The sequence below is a fragment of the Chrysemys picta genome, chromosome 6 (assembly GCF_011386835.1).
Source record: "Chrysemys picta bellii isolate R12L10 chromosome 6, ASM1138683v2, whole genome shotgun sequence".
Classification (NCBI taxonomy): domain Eukaryota; kingdom Metazoa; phylum Chordata; order Testudines; family Emydidae; genus Chrysemys; species Chrysemys picta.
The window spans coordinates 17,268,440-17,281,651 of NC_088796.1; the positions used below are offsets into that span (position 1 = coordinate 17,268,440).

At 40.6% G+C, this 13,212-nt stretch overlaps 1 long non-coding RNA gene across 1 annotated transcript; it reads left to right on the forward strand.

The window, feature by feature from the left end:
• Positions 1 to 887: 887 nt before the first annotated feature.
• On the forward strand, positions 888 to 12,983 carry LOC135972446 (uncharacterized). Its single transcript, XR_010588910.1, has 3 exons — positions 888 to 1,073; positions 9,489 to 9,606; positions 12,649 to 12,983. It is a non-coding gene; the product is annotated as an uncharacterized LOC135972446 (long non-coding RNA).
• The last annotated feature ends 229 nt before the right edge of the window (positions 12,984 to 13,212 follow it).

A 13,212-nucleotide genomic window follows, 5' to 3' on the forward strand; every position in this document is an offset into this window, starting at 1 on the left:
GGCTGTAAATGCACTACAGCTATCAGTCTGACACCTATCATAGCACTAAATGCTAACTAACTAACTTTTTATTATTTCTAATGTAATATAATATCTAGCTCTTACATAGCACTTTTCATCCACAGATTTCAAAGTGCTTTACAAAGGAGGTCGGTACCATTACCCGCATTTTACTGATGAGCAAATTTATTACAAAGGGAGATGAAGCAACTTGCCCAAGTTGATGTAGCAGGTTAGGGGCAGAACTGGGGATAGAGATGAGGTCTTGAATCCTAGCACAGTGCTCGATCCACTAGGCTACACTGCAAAACCAATGTTTAATTTGGCTGTGAATATTGAACTGAGAGAGACAAGGTGGGTGAGATGATATCTTTTATTGGGCCAACTTCGGTTGGTGAGAGAGACAAGCTTTCAAGCTTACTCAGAGCTCTTCTTCATGTCTGGGAAAAGTATTCAGAGTGTCACAGTTACATATTTCACAGTAATCTGAATAAATCAGATGTACTGTAAAACATCTTCTGACCCTGTCTTTTTTTAACAGATATAAACTAATCCATTGTACTATATCAAGTATCAGGGGGTAGCCGTGTTAGTCTGTATCTACAAAAACAACAAGGAGTCTGGTGGCACCTTAAAGACTAACAGATTTATTTGGGCATAAGCTTTCGTGAGTAAAAACCTCACTTCTTCGGATGCATCCGAAGAAGTGAGGTTTTTACTCACGAAAGCTTATGCCCAAATAAATCTGTTAGTCTTTAAGGTGCCACCAGACTCCATTGTACTATGTAAGCGTCTTTAGATTTGTAGCTCTTTGGGGGAGAGTAGCGGGGTGATCACCCGCTCCAGCCCTGAAGGGGTTGGAAAAGCCCTGCAGAGGGCTGGGGCTGGGTAAAAAGGAGCAAAACCCCGGCTGATTGGGGAAGTGGCGGCAGCTGGGGCCACGCCCCAAACTGAGCCACTCAGCCTTATAAGAAGGCCGGGGTAGCCAGAACAGAGCAGTCTCCCTCTGACAGGAGAGACAGACCGACCGACCGACCGGGCTGCAGGGAGCTCACCTGGGGACCTAGAGTGAGGTAGGGCTGGGGGAAGGCCTTGAGGGTAGAGAAGCCCTAAGCCAGCAACTCCCCAGGCTGCAGAGCTTGGTCCTAGGCCATATAGGTATTGGGGTTGCAGAGGGGCAGCCTGAGGGTGGGTAAAAGCAGCCAATCCAAACCCCTTGTTGCTGGTGATGATTGGCTGATAGACTGCAGTCTGCCCTAGGGTGCGGGGTCTAGATTGTGACTGGCAGTAGCCATGACTGAAGCAACATTGGGATAAGGGTGGGGGTTCCCCTGGATGGGGAGACCCAGAGAAAGAGTGGGGTACTGCTGCGGTGGCAGCACTTAAGTCAAGGGCACTGGGGTCTGGGAGGGACATGGGGGCCAAAGACAGGTGGGACACCTGGCCTGCAGAGGGTGCTTCAGAGGCTGGTGAGCTAATTCCCTGGATGACCAGCAGGAGGTGCTGCAGGGGTGAGTCCACGCCTGATTACAGGCTGGGATTGTTTCATACTATGTCTTTACGCAGTGCCTCATACAACAAAGCCCTGACGTCAGTGGAGACCACTAGGCAATACAGCAGTACAAGTAACTGCATACTTGGGGGCAGATTCCATTCTTATTGAAGTCCTGTGGAGCAATAGGACTCCCTACTGAAGTCAATCAGAACAAGATCATTCCTCAACTGAACTTGAAGCAGGAATTAATACAGGACAGTGCTATAGCTTGTGGTAGGCAGAAGGTCAGACTAGATCATCATAATGGTTCCTTCTGGCCTTAAAATCTATGGATATGAACAAAACAGAACAGCTGATTTTACATTGTTTTATCAAAGCAGTTTTTGCAGATTTTCAATCAATTTAAATTCGTAAGGGTTTGCAGGGTTTTATAGTCCACCCACAATCTCAAAATCAGTTAAGATTACTGAATTTCTTCTCTTTGTGTGTCAAAATGCTGCAAACCCACAAATTTCACGTGTCCCTGCAGATTCCTAAACCAGCCCAGTTTGGCTTGAAAGTTTCGCTACAACCTGTTGCATCTTATTTGAGTTTCAAGTTGATACACAATCTAGAAGCAGGTGAATTGGAGATGACTTTAGTTTCAATAACTGCAATAATTTTCTAGTGCACTGATTCAGTGTTCAAAAAATTACTTTTTGTTTCTCTGAAAAGAGGAAAATAACAGGGAGCTTAAGTTTAGTTCAGGAGAGGGACTCCCGGTCAGCTAGTGGTTGGTGCATGGGAATGGGAATCAGTGGGACTTGATATATTGTCACCCATAGACAAGTCACTTGATCTCCCTCTGCTTCAGATTTCCCCCATCTGTAAAGTGGGGAGATTGATGTTTGCCTCTATTTGGTTGGGAAGTGCTTTGAGATCTGTAGATGAAAAGTAAAGAAGAAGGACTCAATAATATACATTATAATATGAACAAAAACTTTACCCGCAATCAGCAATCTCCAGGTATTAACCCACCAAATTCTATCTTGGATATATTTTTATCTAAATAGAGGTGGCATGAAGTGTTAAAATCACAAACCACCCACCCCATCCAGAAACCACATTTCAATCTGAGCATGTCACCCGCAGGCCCTATGGAAAGTCGGTTGAGTAGCCAAAAGTGTGAATTAAATCTGTGAGGGGTAAAAGGTGACTTTATTATATTAAATGACTATTCAAAGCAAATAACAATAACAGACAATCATGGAAGTGTAGTGCTGGAAAAGACCTCAAGGGGTCACCTAGTCCAGGCTCCAGCACTGAGGCAGGACCAAGTGAACTTAGACCAACCCTTAAAGGCGATTAGTCTCACCTGTTTTTTTAAAAAGCTCCAATGAACCACAATGTCCAGTGGTAATCTATTCTAGTATTTAATTATCATTATAGTTAGTTTTTCCTGGTATACAAGTACTGCAGTGCAATCTCTTTATTGTGAAAGTGTGACTTACAAATGCATAACTGCACTCAAAAACAAAACAATGTAAAACTTTAGAGCTTCCAAATGCACTTTGTCCTACTTCTTGTTCAGCCAATCGCTAAGACAAACAAGTTTGTTTACATTTATGGGAGATAATGCTGCCTGGTTCTTATTTACAAAGTCACCTGAAAGTGTTAACAGGCGTTCACATGGCACTTTTGTAGCCAGTGTCGCAAGGTATTTACGTGCCAGATATGCTAAACATTCATGTGCCCCGTCATGCTTCGGCCACCATTCCAGAGGACACGCTTCCATGCTGATGACGCTCATTAAAAAAAATAATGCGTTAATTAAATTTGTGGCTGTACTCCTTGGGGAAGAATTGTATGTCTCCTGTTCTGTTTTACATGCAATCTGCCATATATTTAATGTTTATAGAAGTCTCGGATGATGACCCAGCACATGTTCATGTTATGAACACTTTCACGGCAGATTTGACAAAATGCAACGAAGGTACCAATGTGAGATTTCTAAAAATAGCTACAGCACTTGACCCAAGGTTTAAGAATCTGAAGTGCCTTCCAAAGTCTGAGAGGGATGAGGTGTGGAGCATGCTTTCAGAAGTCCTAAAAAAATAACACTCAGATGTGGAAACTACAGAACCCAAACCACCAAAAAAGAAAATCAACCTCCTGCTGGTGGCATCTGACTCAGATGATGAAAGTGAACATGTGTCGGTCCGCACTGCTTTGAGTTGTGGTTGAAGCATGAAGGGACAAAAAAAATCTTTAGGGCATTTGGCACGTAAATATCTTGTGATGCTGACCACAACAGTACTACGTGAACGCCTGTTCTCACTTTCAGGTGACATTGTAAACAAGAAGCTGGCAGCATTATCTCCTGCGAATTGTAACCTAACTTGTTTGTCTGAGCGATTGGCTGAAGTAGGACTGAGTGGACTTGTCGGCTCTAAAGTTTGACATTGTTTTATTTTTGAATGCAGTTATTTTTTGTACATAATTCTACATTTGTAAGTTCAACGTTAATGATAGAGATTGCACTGCAGTACTTGTATTAGGTGAATTGAAAAATACTATCCTTTGTTTTTTACAGTGCAAATATTTGTAATCAAATATAAATATAAAGTGAGCACTGTACGCTTTGTATTCTGTGTTGTCATTGAAATCAATATTTGAAAATGTAGAAAACATTCCAAAATGGTATTCTATTATTGTTTAACAGCACGATTCATCGCGATTCATTTTTTTAATCGCTTGAGAGCCCTACCCTAACGTAGTAGACAGTTATTTGGCCCCTACTTTTCCCAACACTAAACATGCCCCGTTTTTTTTAAGCTTTCCTCACAGGTCATATTTTTTAAATCCTTTTTTCTTGCTCTCTTCTGGATTCTCTCCAGTTAATCCACATCTTTTTTAGTATGTGGCACCGAGATCTGGAACAAGTACTCCAGTGGAGGCCTCACCAGTGTCGAGTAGAGTGAGACAATTACGTACGATACTCCTGTCAGTACACCTCCCAGTGATATCAGCCTTTTTTCGCAACTGCATTTAAAAAATGAAAGTTGGAAGACAAGGGAAACTACTATGTAAATGACACACTTGGAGAGATGATTCATAAAAATTATGCAAATTATAATAGAAAAATGTTTATTATAAATGATACACTAATTTCCAGAAAAGCTACAAGATAGAAATAAGTCCCCCCCCACCCCTTCCAGGAGTTGACACAATGAAAAATGTATATTATCCATATCGGGCAAAGGGAGCCTCCTTGGAAAAGAAGTTATCTAAGAATGTTAATACCCCATCATTATGCCCTTGGAAGCGTAAGGGGGAGAATACTCCAAGGAGTAATTTGGTAGGAAGGGAATGTGTGATATCTCTGGATTGTGTATCCACTCCAGGACCTTGGACAGAGCTGTCCTTCTTCAGGGCTAGGCACTAAAAATCGTAGTCTTAATAAAGACACTGGATTTAGGGTTTATTATAAGACTCTGTAACCCACTAACCTGCCTTTTTTGTCCTATGACTGCAGAGGTGGTGTTGGGCCACTTCACGTTGAATGGTCTCTTAGCTGAAGTAAATAACATGTATTCTAAGCAATCTGCTCCACCTTGCATTTAGCTGTGGCAGTCTGAGTGCCTTTCCCAGACCTGAAGAAGAGCTTTGTGTAGCTCAAAATCTTCTCTCTTCATCAACAGAAGTTGGTCCAATAAAAGATATTACCTCACACACGGTGTCCCTTTTCAGGGCAGAAGGATATGCACAGAGAGGAAGTTTCAAGGAGCTACAGGTGATGCATGTAGCTATTGTAAATTTGTAGAGCACTGGCTGATCCTTTGCCTGCTACCTGTCGTATACCCATAATCCCCCAAGGTATGCATGCCATTACACACTGGGATTATTACCACAGCCGGTACAGTTAGACATAGATATCTAGTAGCACATTAATAACAGTCATGATAAAGTGTGAAATAAAATCTATCAGTTGCAATAAGAATTGTTGCCGCCTAGAAATGAAAATCTGTAGCTTATATAGCGTGTGCCTGTCTATCCCTGTGCAGTACTGTAAACTGATGTCATCTTTTTCTTTAGTCCACGAGTGAACTGTACATAATGTGTCACAGTTTACACATTGCCCACAATGGGTGGATTGTAGCGTTAAGCCACTGGGGAGTGTGGAGTGAGGAGGAGCTGTGTGAGAAAGTCCGTAGGGAGCACATACTGGGGCTGGGACTCTCAAAGGCGTCGAAGGGAGTTAGGCACCAAGAGTGAGATTTTTTTCAAAAGTGCCCAGCATTGGCCTAACTCTGCTCCCATTTGATATTAACTTCAGCGGGAGCAAAGTTAACTCAACAGTAAAGACTTTTGAAAGCCCCACCCAAATTCCCAGATCCAAGGGATTTGTGTACCTAATTCCTTTAAGCTCATTTGGAAATCCTGGCCTGGAAAAGGAGCTCCTCTACCTTCTGAAAGGGATCAATGTGCCCTTCCCTGACCCCCCTTCTTCTAATGTTGGCCCAGCACTAACTGCCTCCTCCCTGGCACAGCTAGCAAGGTTTGTGCTCCACTCTGTGATTGACTGACCACTGCCCCGAGGGACAATGGGAGAGAGGAAGGCTCTTTGCATTGCTTGTTCCTCTACCCCTGTGTGCCCACACAGAGACAATCGTTTCATAGGCGTGCATTACTCCCATTAGTACTGCTAAAAGCTATGATCTAATCTGATAAATCCCAACTTTCCCCAAACCTTTATTGGTTTAGCAGCCTCAACAAATAGATTATCTTTGCTAAACCCTACTCCAAAAAGCCTTTACAAACTGGCTGCCCCTTCAACAGAGAGTAGAGCTTGAGCATTGCCTGTGCACAATGTTGCAATCTATTATCTGGCTTAGAAAAAGAACTTGCACACTACAGCACTACTGATGTAATTCAGGTCCATGGCATAATAGCTGTGTTCATAACCCAGCATCACCATAACAGTTAGATCAGATCTTGAGTTAAATAAATGTTTACTGCAATTACCAGCTGACAAGTTGCTGGCAAATGGCACATAATATACAGAGGACAAGTAAGACTTTGTCCAAGGCATAAGAAATGTTAAAGTAATTGTGTGTGTGTGTGTGTTTGGGAAGACCTTTTTCACGGGCCATCTATGTATCATTTTTATATCCTCTATAAACTTTCACTGTGCTCTGTAAACTCTATCTACAACCACATAGTTAGAGCAGAGCTTTTGCTAAGGGGAATGATTTGTATGCGATTATAGTGCTCCAAGCTTTGACAGAGACATTAAATGATTTTCCACAATGGGTGACTGGGGGAGAAAAAACTAGCCTTGATAACATGCATTGTAAGAGTGCTAGACACGAACATAAACCACAAGGCTTGAGAGGACTCTGTTCTGAGAAGTATTGTGCACAGTCATATTTAGGTGCAAATCATTTCAAAGGAGAGTGCCAAGTGGATTTTAAGCCTGACATTTTAATAAAGCAAATATCTCATTTCAACTGTCTATAGATTATCTTCTTTCTTTCAGTGCCAGAGTTAGTACAAGCATGAGGTTGTCCTTTTACAATAATGCATCATCTGAACAAAGATGATTCCTCAGATGACCAAGCCCTGTACCACCCCTCTTACTAATGCGGATAGTTGCACCTCTTTGCCTGCCTTATTCAAGTAAACTTGTGATTTAAACTTCACTTCCTATAGCTAAATATCCCCTCCTTAGAACTGCCCCTTCTACGCCCCACTCTATCACCCAAGTCCAGTATAGGGTTGCCACCTTTGAGGTATAAAACACAAGGACATCTGGAATAATACAGAGCCCATACAAATGAACATATGACAGTGTATACTAAACCCCCTTATAGATTTTCCCAGGATAGTTACCTCAATAAAAGGGATGATCCTGGGAGAACCTGGGCAGGTAGCAACCCTAGTCCAGTTAGCAGATGCTTCAGAGGAAGGACTGGTGATTTGGCAGAACACTGCAATAACCAGTTGTGGGAAATATGACCCCCACATAGGTCTGAAATTGATCTCTAACTGAGATTGTCTTAAGCCCTGAAGCTTGAGGTTGAGTATACTGTATCTCAGGAATCTTATTTCTTCTAAGGCTCATTCAGTGACTAGTCACAATTGCGGTTCCATGCTCAGGGAGAATAAGGGAGCTGCTTCAGGTTATTGCCAGACAATGCCAGCCTCTCCAAAGGGGGCATGGAAGAGAGGGACTCTAGATTCAAAGGCCATAGCAGGAGAAACTCTGTTCAAGGATATAACAGGACAATACTTCTCTATTCTTGTACCACCCCTTACTGAGTTCCATCCATTCTCAAATCTCATGTGAAAGTTTCTCTTCAACCTGGCCTATATCTTTAACCTTTGTCCCCATTATTAATTTTTTTGTTTGAACTCTGTAACTAGAGCTAGTCAAAATTCTGACAATTTCCAATGCAAAAAATTGTCAAATCTTTTTGGGTCCCTCCCTCCCATCAAATCAAATTTTTGATGAAAAATTGCATCAAAAATTGAAATTTGAAAAACGTTGACCAGGCCTCTGTGTAACTGGCTGAAGTGTTTGTGGTTTGAACTTGCATGAAGGATGCTGTACATAATGATGTACCATGTTGTGGTTTGGTTTCTACATGCTAAAGGGTATATTCTGTGTCAGAGCACAAGCAGAACACTCATGGAAGTTCTGCACAGAAGTTGGAAGGCGAATATGTTTTGATACTGACCCAGACCTTCAGAGGTTTAAAAAAAACCTTTGTACATTAATCCACTATTTCACTTTACTCCCTAACCATAGCTGTACATCTTTTCTGAGATATTAAAAAAAAAAACTCTCAAATTTCAGTATGAAAGATGGATTTTATACTCCATTGGTTTTAGTTACTCAGATGGTATACTCAAATATTCAGTAAGTAATCTGTTACTTTACACTTTAACTTCCTTGAAAGAGCTACTGCTTTGTGATCTAGAGGATTTGCCAAGGTTTATATGTGATGGATATCACACAGGGGTGTGGGGTTTTTTGGGTTGTTTTTTTTTGTTAGCCCCTGGTTTGCAGAATTGATTGTTGTACTGAACTGATTATTGGGCATTTGATAAACCTATTCAAGTATTTGCCACATATTCTGAGCATTACAGAAAATAGTTTAAGCCTGCAATCATGAAATGATAAGCCTGTTTCTTAGAATGAGTCACTGGAATCGGCCTGTAAATTGAATGTACAAGCTACTGAAAAGACAGAATTCTCAAGCAGGCATGGCAGAAACCCATAACCACACAGCATGAATGAAAATGCTCAGAGACACTTTACTAGCCAATTTCCATAACCAGAACCTTAATTGAGATGATGATGATAATTTGCACTTCTATAGCAGAACGTTCACCTCTGCTACACCACTTCTACCTTCTTGCTGGAGTTAGCGTTCTCAAACTATTATATTAATACAACATAAAAATGCAGAAAGTATGGGCCACATTCTCAGTTGGTGTAAGCTGACTTCAGTGGGGCTCTATTGTTTTACACCCATTGAGGATGTGATTCTAAATACACGCTAAAGAAAAAAAGGGAACTAACCCATTTTATGTGCACATATTGTTATCTCATTATCTTTTCCTTGTCCTTCCCACCCCTGACATACTGGTTTTCGTTCCTTCATATTCTGTGTCTCGCTTAGATCGTAAGGGACCTGTCACTTTTAATTTTCTGTAAAGTGCTATGATGCTGCAGACATAAATAGTGTTATAGGTTGTATTAACCTTGTTGTTACGGGTGGGTGTAACTCCTACCTTACATTCAGGATAAATGTAAATAAGTGGCTGAAACAATAGCAGTAGCATACAAAACACAGACATGAAAAAACTTGAGTAGAAGCTGAATGATTTGGCCCAAGGGGTGTCATATGCAGGGGCTGGTTGAGATCCCCTGGGGCCCTCTTCCACTCAGTTCCCCAAAACTCAGTTCAACTTCGGAATTTGTCAGTCCGGTATCTTTGTTTGGCAGACACTAATAGTACCCTAAGCTGACCAGGCTCCAATCTGAGGTACAGGGGGCACGAGTGCACCTGGAGTGGAGCATCCATTGGAGGACACATCTTGAAGAACTGCAGTTACTGCACAGGGTGAGAAACCTTCTCTTACATCCTGGAGAGAAACTGCATCTAGAGTGTTCTTCATTTTTGATAGTGAAGAACAAAGTATACCAAAGTATGTTGTCTCCTGAAACTACTGTGAGCTCAGTTTAATAGCTTATTAGATACTTAAACTGTTTATGGGCAAAATAATTTGTTTAAGGGCAAGTGGATCATGTTGGTTTTTAATAAATAACCAGACAGTTTATAATCAGGGAAAGTAAGCAATCTTAACGAAATCCTATACAATTGGGGGGGAGGGAGGGAACCATTTAAATTAGTTACTTAGAAGAAGCCATTAAAGAAGCTGTCTCAAAACAGGCCAATTAACCAATATTAAGAATCTTTTAAATCCAATTAAATCTCACTATTTCTCTGTTTACCTATGTTTAGTCCCTGTCTCCTGTCCAGCAATATATGGGTTAACCTTCTGGAGATCAATAGTTGGCAATTTAAGTTACAACAGTATTTTCTATCCCAATAAAATCATTACAAGAGTATAAACCTAATCCGTTGGGAGTGTTTTAGCTAACATCCTCTCACTAATTCTTGTTGAAGTTTTGGGGAGGTTTTCCTTGAGCCGGTTTCTTATTTATCTGTGGCAACTTGCTTATAAGAGATGGATAGGACAAGTTGTGAAGTGCTTACTGTCTAAGCTGAGTATCTGAGGGTGTGTGTATGTATGTGGGATGCTCACATTAGAGTAATTTATAACCTTCTCCTTCCTATTTTCATGAAATGGTAGGAAAACATTCTTCTTTCAGGCTTGTTTAGAGTCAAGTCAATTGCTTTCTCTCTTTTGCTGGCTCCATGACTTCATGGGTAGTCTTTAGGAGCATCTTCGTCTGTAATTTATTAATGATATGCAACATTTCTTGATTTGCCGTTGTTCTTCTTGTGGCAGGAAAACATCAGATAACTTTCGAAGCTCGTTTTAACTTTGTTTTTATTCAGTCTATTCTCTGAGATAGTCTTTCAGATTTATTAGAGTTTGATAGGAAATAAAAATCTGTTTTTGAAAAAGTCCAAGTACTTCTATTCCTCCTGCAAAAAATATGTCGTCTTAAAAGTTTTTCGTTCTCAAAACTGACTTTCAAAATTCAATAACTTTTAGAAAGACTTTAGCATAATTTGTTGATTCTACACAATAACTTTCAGAACAATCAGAGGGGTAGCCATGTTAGTCTGAATCTGTAAAAAGCAACAGAGGGTCCTGTGGCACCTTTAGACTTCTGTTAGTCTTAAAGGTGCCAAAGGACCCTCTGTTGCTTTTTTCAGAACAATGTTTTTCTTGTCTTCCTGAATTGGGTGAGGGTTTTCTTGTGCACTGCCTGTAATTAATTAACCCTCAATTAATATAAATATTGTATACTTAAATTGCCCCTTACACTTGTCTAGTAAGAGAATTAGGTTCCTTGTTGGTACATAAAGAATTTTACCATTTACATAGCAATGATATTAGGAACTTTGCATTTAGCTAACATATTTGCAAGTATGCATTTCACAAAGATGGTTTGTCATTTCAGTATTTAAGAAATAAACAGAAGTTTCCATTTTAACTATATGTTTCCCCTCAAGTTTAAGAATATAAGCGGGTTTTCTTGCAACAGCGTGAGGTTGGTAGGCCCCACTTTACCTAGGCTTATCACTCTGATAATACACCCTACATTTCTTTCAAAATCAGGCCTCTTCCTTAAAACATGAATGTTTTACATGGTTTGTAATTCTTAATATTTGCTTGTCCTTGAGAGATAGAAGCAGACACATTCTGGAATTTCTTTGATTGGCTTTAATATATTATAACTAATTAGGGCTGTCAAGCGATTAAAAATAATTAAGCATGTTTAATTGCGTGAATAAAAAAATATTCGTGATTAATCATGCTGTTAAACAATAATAGAATACCATTTATTTAAATATTTTTGATGTTTTCTACATTTTCTACAATGTCAAAATTTAGAGCCTACAAGTCCAATCAGTCCTACTTCTTGCTCATCCAATCACTCAGTCAAACAGGTTTGTTTACATTTGCAGGAGATAATGCTGCCTGCTTCTTGTTTACAATGTCACCTGAAAGTGAGAACAGGCGTTTTCATGGCACTGTTATAGCCGGCGCTGCAAGATGTTTACATGCCAGATGCGTTAAATATTATGTCCCTTGATTCTTCAACTACCATTCCAGAGGACATGAGTCCATGCTGATGACGGGTTCTGTTCGTTAATAACCAAAGCAGTGTGGACCTTATGCATGTTCATTTTCATTATCTGAATCAGATGCCACTTGCAGAAGGTTGATTTTCTTAATGGTGGTTAGGATTCTGTAGTTTCCACATCGGAGTTGTGCTCTTTTAAGACTTCTGAAAGCATGCTCCACACTTCATCCATCTCAGATTTTGGAAGGCACTTCAGATTCTTAAACCTTGGGTCGAGTGCTGTAGTGCAGTTATGTAACAAAAAAAAAATCTACATGTCGTTGCTTCCGAGAGCTGCTTGAGGTAAGCACTGCCCTGAGCCTGCACCCCTGAGCCAACTCCTCTGCGCCCCAACCCTCTGCCCCAGCCCTGATCCCCCTCCCAACCCCTGAACCCTCAGTCCCAGCCAGGAGCACCCTCCTACACCCCAAACCCCTCATACCCAGCCCCACCCCAGAGCCCACACCCCCAGCCAGAACCCTCACCCCCTCATGCACCCCAACCCCAATTTCGTGAGCATTCATGGCCCACCATACAATTTCTATACCCAGATGTGGCCCTCGGCCAAAAAGTTTGCCTACTCCTGAGCTAGAACTTTGAAATGCAAACCTGTATTGTTAGAAAAATAGAGGTGATACTAACTGTATATGTTTACTTATATCTTGTTAGATGTTAGCCATGTCTATTACTATATCTATTGATTCAGAGATCAAAAGGGAATACTAACATTTAGCTGAATCTTGGGTGAAATAATGTCATTGTCTATATGTCTCTTTAAAGTCTATGGTAAACTGTATATGAACTGCTTAATAGATAAATTACCTTATGTCGATCCATGTAGTTGATTACCAGTGATGTTTGGGAAACAGAAAGTTACATCAAAAGCCCATTGTTCACCCAGGACTGTATGGTCAAGAAGCTACTAGAAAACTGTATAAAAGACTCGTGGGACCTGATCCTTTCATCTCAGATCTGCTTGATGCTTCATGCAGGGGAAACTTGAGTCATAAGGCTGACTTATCTCCCATCTGGATGACCCTGAATATGAACATTTGACTATAACCTATGGACTAATTCTGAAAGAACTTTTTGCAACTACAAAGCTCACCAGTTCTGCTATGAAATCTGATCTCGGAACAGTACTCCTGTCTGTATGTATACTGATCTTTTAACCAATACTCTCTCTCTTCTTTTTTAATAAATTCTAGTTTAGTTAATAAGAATTGGCTGCAAGCATGTATTTGGGTAAGATTGGAAATATTCATTACCCTGGGAGGTAGTGTGTCCAATCCTTTGGGATTGGTAGAAATTTCTTATGTGAATAAGATTTTCAATAATCCTCATCATATTTGAGTTGGGTGTCTGGGTGGAGGCCTACGGCTGGGTTGCTTTAAGGGAACATGTT